Consider the following 8,066-nt stretch of genomic DNA (forward strand, 5'->3'; position numbering starts at 1 on the left):
GCCCCCCTGACGACATACATCTCTAACTCATAGTCCTTAGCAACAGCCACCTGGCCACCTGGACGGCGTGGGGCGGTTGTGGCATCTTCCCTCAGTGTTGCATATGGCCCCTCTCCTCCCCTCACAGCCTGTACGGAGGGTCCCTGGAGCTCATATGGCCGGTGGCCCCTCTCCTCCCCTCACAGCCTGTACGGAGGGTCCCTGGAGCTCATATGGCCGGTGGCCCCTCTCCTCCCCTCACAGCCTGTACGGAGGGTCCCTGGAGCTCATATGGCCGGTGGCCCCTCTCCTCCCCTCACAGCCTGTACGGAGGGTCCCTGAAGCTCATATGGCCGGTGGCCCCTCTTCTTCCATCGCAGCCTGTACTGAGGGTCCCTGGAGCGCATATGGCCCCTCTCCTTCCCTCACAGCCTGTAGTGACGGTCAATGGAGCGCATATACCCTCTTCTTCCCTCGCAGCCTGTACTGAGGGTCCCTGGAGCGCATATACCCTCTTCTTCCCTCGCAGCCTGTACGGAGGGTCCCTGAAGCTCATATGGCCGGTGGCCCCTCTCCTTCCATCGCAGCCTGTACTGAGGGTCCCTGGAGCGCATATGGACCCTATCCTTCCCTCACAGCCTGTAGTGACGGTCAATGGAGCGCATATATCTCCTCTCCTTCCCTCGCAGCCTGCACTGAGGGTCATTGGAGCGCATATGGCCCCTCTCCTCCCCTCGCAGCCTGTACTGAGGATTCCTTGTGCTCATATGGCCCCTCCCCTTCTGTCGCAGCCTGTACTGAGGGTCCCTGGAGCGCATATGGCCCCTCTCCTCCCCTCGCAGCCTGTACTGAGGATTCCTTGTGCTCATATGGCCCCTCCCCTTCTGTCGCAGCCTGTACTGAGGGTCCCTGGAGCGCATATGGCCCATCTCCTCCCCTCGCAGCCTGTACTGAGGATTCCTTGTGCTCATATGGCCCCTCCCCTTCTGTCGCAGCCTGTACTGAGGGTCCCTGGAGCGCATATGGCCCCTCTTCTTCCCTCACAGCCTGTAGTGACGGTCAATGGAGCGCATATACCCTCTTCTTCCCTCGCAGCCTGTACTGAGGGTCCCTGGAGCGCATATACCCTCTTCTTCCCTCGCAGCCTGTACTGAGGGTCCCTGGAGCGCATATATCTCCTCTCCTTCCCTCGCAGCCTGCACTGAGGGTCATTGGAGCGCATATAGCCCCTCTCCTCCCCTCGCAGCCTGTACTGAGGATTCCTTGTGCTCATATGGCCCCTCCCCTTCTGTCGCAGCCTGTACTGAGGGTCCCTGGAGCGCATATGGCCCCTCTCCTCCCCTCGCAGCCTGTACTGAGGATTCCTTGTGCTCATATGGCCCCTCCCCTTCTGTCGCAGCCTGTACTGAGGGTCCCTGGAGCGCATATGGCCCCTCTTCTTCCCTCACAGCCTGTAGTGACGGTCAATGGAGCGCATATACCCTCTTCTTCCCTCGCAGCCTGTACTGAGGGTCCCTGGAGCGCATATACCCTCTTCTTCCCTCGCAGCCTGTACTGAGGGTCCCTGGAGAGCATATATCTCCTCTCCTTCCCTCGCAGCCTGCACTGAGGGTCATTGGAGCGCATATGACCCCTCTCCTCCCCTCGCAGCCTGTACTGAGGATTCCTTGTGCTCATATGGCCCCTCCCCTTCTGTCGCAGCCTGTACTGAGGGTCCCTGGAGCGCATATGGGCCCTCTCCTTCCCTCGCAGCATGTACTGAGGGTCCCATGAGCGCATACGGCCCCTCTCCTTCCCTCGCAGCCTGTAGTGAGGGGTCCTTGTGCACATGTGGCCCCTCTCCTCCCGTCGCAGCCTGTACTGAGAGTTACTGGAGCGCATATGGCCCCTCTCCTCCCTTCGCAGCCTGCATAGAGAGTCACTGGAGCTTATATGGCCCCTCTCCTCCCCTCGCAGCCTGTACAGAGGGTCCCTGGAGCGCATATGGCCCCTCTCCTTCCGTTGCAGCCTGTACTGAGGGTTCCTTGTGCACATATTGCCCCTGTCCTTCCGTCGCAGCCTCTACTGAGGGTCACTGGAGCGCATATGGGCCCTCTCCTTCCCTCCCAGCCTCTACTGAGGGTCACTGGAGCGCATATTGTCCCTCTCCTTCCCTCGCAGCCTGTACGGAGGGTCCGTGGAGCGCCTACGGCCCCTCTCCTCCCCTCGCAGCCTGTATGGAGGGTCCCTGGAGTGCATACGGCTCCTCTCCTTCCCTCGCAGCCTGTACTGAGGGTCCCTGGAGCGCATATGGGCCCTCTCCTCCCCTTGCAGCCACTACTGAGGGTCACTGGAGCGCATATGGGCCCTCTCCTTCCCTCGCAGCCTGTACGGATGGTCCCTGGAGCGCATACGGGCCATCTCCTTCCCTCGCAGCCTGTACGGAAGGTCCCTGGAGCACATACTTGCCCTCTCCTTCCCTCGCAGCCTGTACAGAGGGTCCCTAGAGCGCATATGGACCCTCTCCTTCCCTCGCAGCCTGTACTGAGGGTCCCTGGAGCGGATACGGGCCCTTCTCCTTCCCTCGCAGCCTGTACTGAGGGTCCCCGGAGCACATACGGCCCCTCTCCTTCTCTCGCAGCCTGTACAGAGGGTCTCTGGAGCGCATATGGCCCTTTTCCTTCCGTTGCAGCCTGCACGGAAGGTCCCCGGAGCACATATGGCCCCTCTCCTTCCCACGCAGCCTGTACGGAGGGTCCCCGGAGCTCATATGGCCCCTCTCTTTCCCTCGCAGACTGTACTGAGGGTCCCTGGAGCGCATAAGGCCCTTCTCTTTCCCTTGCAGCCTGTACTGAGGGTCCCTGGAGCGCATACAGCCCCTCTCCTTCCCTCTCAGCCTGTACTGAGGGTCTCTGGAGCGCATATGGCCCTTTTCCTTCCATTGCAGCCTGCACGGAAGGTCCCTGGAGTGCATATGGCCCCTCTCCTTCCCTCGCAGCCTGTACTGAGGGTCCCTGGAGCGCATATGGCCCCTCTCCTTCCCTCGCAGCCTGTACGGAGGGTCCCCGGAGCTCATATGACCCCTCTCCTTCCCTCGCAGCCTGTACTGAGGGTCCCTGGAGCACATATGGGCCCTCTCCTTCCGTTGCAGCCTGTACTGAGGGTCCCCGGAACGCATACGGACCCTCTCCTCCCCTCACACCTTGTACTGAGGGTCCCCGGAGCGCATATGGCCCCTCTCCTTCCCTCGCAGACTGTACTGAGGGTCCCTGGAGCGCATATGGCCCCTCTCCTTCCCTCGTAGCCTGTACTGAGGGTCCCTGGAGTGCATACAGCTCCTCTCCTTCCCTCGCAGCCTGTACTGAGGGTCTCTGTAGCGCATATGGGCCTTCTCCTTCTGTTACAGCCTGCACGGAGGATCCCTGGAGCGCATATGGCCCCTCTCCTTCCCTCGCAGCCTGTACTGAGGGTCCCTGGAGCGCATATGGGCTTTCTCCTTCCTCGCAGCCTGTGCCGTGGGGGCCTGGAGCGCATATGGGCCCTCTCCTTCCTTGCAGCCTGTACTGAGGGTCCCTGGAGTGCATACAGCTCCTCTCCTTCCCTCGCAGCCTGTACTGAGGGTCTCTGTAGCGCATATGGCCCTGCTCCTTCTGTTACAGCCTGCACGGAGGATCCCTGGAGCGCATATGGCCCCTCTCCTTCCCTCGCAGCCTGCACTGAGGGTCCCTGGAGCGCATATGGGCCTTCTCCTTCCTCGCAGCCTGTGCCGTGGGGGCCTGGAGCGCATATGGGCCCTCTCCTTCCTCGCAGCCTGTACTGAGGGTCCCTGGAGCGCATATAGGCCCTTCCTTCCCTCGCAGCCTGTACTGAGGGTCTTGCATATGGGCCCTCTCCTTCCCTCGCAGCCTGTACTGAGGGTCTTGGGAGCGCATGTGGCCCTTCTCCTTCCGTTGCAGCCTGTACTGAGGGTCCCTGGAGTGCGTACGGGCCCTCTCCTTCCCTCGCAGCCTGTACTGAGGGTCCCTGGAGTGCGTACGGGCCCTCTCCTTCCCTCGCAGCCTGTACTGAGGGTCCCTGGAGTGCGTATGGGCCCTCTCCTTCCCTCACAGCCTGTATTGAGGGTCCCATGGAGCGCATATAGGCCCTCTCCTTCCCTTGCAACCTGTACTGAGGGTCCCTGGAGTGCGTATGTGCCCTCTCCTTCCCTCGCAGCCTGTACTGAGGGTCCCATGGAGCGCATATAGGCCCTCTCCTTCCCTTGCAACCTGTACTGAGGGTCCCTGGAGTGCGTATGTGCCCTCTCCTTCCCTCGCAGCCTGTTCTGAGGGTCCCTGGAGCGCATATGGGCCCTCTCCTTCCCTCGCAGACTGTACTGAGGGTCCCGTGGAGCGCATATAGGCCCTCTCCTTCCCTTGCAACCTGTACTGAGGGTCCCTGGAGTGCGTATGGGCCCTCACCTTCCCTCGCAGCCTGTACTGAGGGTCCCATGGAGCGCATATAGGCCCTTCCTTCCCTCGCAGCCTGTTCTGAGGGTCCCTGGAGCGCATATGGGCCCTCACCTTCCCTCGCAGCCTGTACTGAGGGTCCCATGGAGCGCATATAGGCCCTCTCCTTCCCTCGCAGCCTGTTCTGAGGGTCCCTGGAGTGCGTACGGGCCCTCTCCTTCCCTCGCAGCCTGTACTGAGGGTCCCTGGAGTGCGTACGGGCCCTCTCCTTCCCTCGCAGCCTGTACTGAGGGTCCCTGGAGTGCGTATGGGCCCTCTCCTTCCCTCACAGCCTGTATTGAGGGTCCCATGGAGCGCATATAGGCCCTCTCCTTCCCTTGCAACCTGTACTGAGGGTCCCTGGAGTGCGTATGTGCCCTCTCCTTCCCTCGCAGCCTGTACTGAGGGTCCCAAGGAGCGCATATAGGCCCTCTCCTTCCCTTGCAACCTGTACTGATGGTCCCTGGAGTGCGTATGTGCCCTCTCCTTCCCTCGCAGCCTGTTCTGAGGGTCCCTGGAGCGCATATGGGCCCTCTCCTTCCCTCGCAGACTGTACTGAGGGTCCCGTGGAGCGCATATAGGCCCTCTCCTTCCCTTGCAACCTGTACTGAGGGTCCCTGGAGTGCGTATGGGCCCTCACCTTCCCTCGCAGCCTGTACTGAGGGTCCCATGGAGCGCATATAGGCCCTTCCTTCCCTCGCAGCCTGTTCTGAGGGTCCCTGGAGCGCATATGGGCCCTCACCTTCCCTCGCAGCCTGTACTGAGGGTCCCATGGAGCGCATATAGGCCCTCTCCTTCCCTCGCAGCCTGTTCTGAGGGTCCCTGCAGCGCATGTGGCCCCTCTCCTTCCCTCGCAGCCTGTACTGAGGGTCCCTGGAGTGCGTACATGCCCTCTCCTTCCCTCGCAGCCTGTACTGAGGGTCTTATGGAGCCCATTTGGGCCCTCTCCTTCCCTCGCAGCCTATTGGAGGCTCCTCTGAACACAAGCGGTAGCCTTGCTTGCCTCACATTCCTTATGGAGACTTGACTGAGCAGGCCGAGTGGCCCTCCTCCCCTGAAGACTTACTCGGTGGTTCTCTTAGGCACATTGGGTGGGGCCTCCCTTCAACCGTCACAGCAGGGCCTATGTGGAGAGTCCCGTGATGCACCCTGGGTGTGTTTCCTACCGTGGCCGCCCGCATAGAAGCTCACTTGAGCACTTTAGGTGGCCTCTTTTCCTTGCAACATGTATATGTTCTCCCCGGAGCAGATATGGTGCCCCCTTCCATCAGAGCCGGTACAGAGCACACACACCCTATAGAGTACTTGTAGTGTGCCCCCTTCCCTCGCAGCCTGTCGCGAGCCCCCCTGGTCACATGCTGTGATTCTGGGCAAATCACTTAAACTCCCCGTGCCTGAATGTGTAGTGTAAATACGGTGCTCATGTAAAGCGCTCCAAAACCTTCGGGTCGAGTTAGCGCTATATAAAATATGCACACACACAAAAAAAACGGGTAGACAGGAAGTCCCGCCTCTTCCCCCATAGTTTACCGAGTAACCCTCCTGGAATGGGCTCTCTGCTTCTGAGCACATGGCGTGTCTCTCCTTCCCTCACAGCTGGGAGTGGGCCCCAGGGCATCCCCCTCGCACAGCCTGTGTGGGCCCCGGAGGCCTGGCCTTTCTGGACAGAGCGGAAACGAGGCATATGTTTCTGAAAAATGGATGACAGCGGCCGTACCTCCTGCCCCCCTCCTCCCATCCCCGATACTGCACTTTACTCAGTTAAAGAGACACAGCAGTGTTGTACAAAAGTAAAACACCAGCAAATAGGGGTGGTTTCCGATGGCCGTGGCTGAAGTTCAGCGAGCCCGTGTCTGCAGCCCCACAACTCCCGAGAGTTGAAAAGCAACGGAAAGGTGCCTTCGGTGGCCACCTCGCGAGTAACGTTTTAATGCGTGACGCTGCCAGGATCTGGCATCTGTTTATTTTGTTTGGGTGGATTTCCGGTAGGTTTTCCTTGAAGAGAGTGAGATTAATTGTATTACTTTGCTTTGTGACAAGCGGCCATGTTGTGGCTCGTGATGATGAACGACCACGTCCCCATTTGGTCAACGTTAATGTGCGTCCGTGAGCTTCGCTTGCAGCGTGTGTGTGTTTCTAAATACACGTGTGTGTGTATATATAGACATTTATATATATACACACACACACACATTCTCTCTCTCTCCCTGTCTCACACACTCGTATTCCGGTCTATCCATCTATCTGTATACATATCGGATATAGTATTCCTGCCTTATGCCCCAGGAATTCCATGAGAAGGCCAGTCCATTGATAACATAAGGGAACTAGTAAGGAACTTTCAATATGCTTTTCATGTAAAAGGTAGAGGGTATTTTATTCTTTATAATACACACTCACACCATCACCTTTACCAAAAAGAAAGCTCACATTCTTGGCGCTGTGCTCTTTTAACATGAAAGAGATAATATGTTCCCGGACATTAGCAATTGGAATATAATTTCTAGTATGAAATTACACGCACCAAAAAGCAGTTAATAATTTGTTGAAAAAGAAATCAATGTAATGTAATTTAGATGTTTTTTAAATGTAGCTCATGTTGAGAAGAAACATGTAGAGATTCGATCTTTCCTGTAATGACGTGGAGTGTGAAAAAATAAACATGTTGCCATAAAAATCTCGTTTCTGCTGATCACTGCTTCTTTTGTGGGAAAAAAAACCAGAGCAGACAAATAAAACACCAGTTCTCGTTTGTATTGTTCAAACTGCAGATGTACCTATATTCTGGCAGCAGGCATGGAGATAGACCAACTCAACTGTAATAATGTATTACAGTTGCGCAGCTATGCCATGTAATTCGTTGCAGGTGAGTAGAGATGTGTCATCTCAGCTGTAATAAAGAAATGAAGAGAATGACTTTTATACAGGGATTCTAACTCCCATGTTATAAAATTGTATATATATATATATATGTATATATATATATATGTGTTTGTGTGTGTGTGTGTAAGTACATATATGTGTATAAACAGTGCTTTAAATGGGTCGGTACTGTCCATTACTGAATACCGGCACTTTCTTATTTTGAGAAGGAGAGTACCTGCACTTCTCACGGGAACCGTAATACTTTGAGTTGGAGAGTACTCGCGCACTTCTCCGAAAAAAAGGAGGTACTCTGATACAGAGTACCTTCACTTCTATTTCCCATTTCATGCACTGTGTATATATATATATATATATATATATATATATATATATATACACACACACACATGTACACACACACACACACACACCTCTCAGGCTTGGTCACCCGGCAGTATAAGGATACCCCATAAACTTTTAAATGCCAAAAGTCCACTCCATGCAAAGACTGTGGGCGCTCACAGATGTAAGGGCAGTGCATCTTTTAGTAGGCAGTAAGACATCGCATTTTGGGGACCTTTGTTCGAAACGTGTGACTGTCTTTCATGGAGTGGACTTTTAGTGCTATATGTACATATATATCCATGTCTCCAGCTCATATTACAGTCTAGTTGTGGCATCTCTGGTCACCTGTAATAATGAAACCACATAGCTGCACAACTGTAATAAACATAATATTCAACATCTAACAAAAACATA

Source organism: Lissotriton vulgaris, chromosome 2_1 (genome assembly GCF_964263255.1).
Source record: "Lissotriton vulgaris chromosome 2_1, aLisVul1.2, whole genome shotgun sequence".
Taxonomy (NCBI): Eukaryota; Metazoa; Chordata; class Amphibia; order Caudata; family Salamandridae; genus Lissotriton; species Lissotriton vulgaris.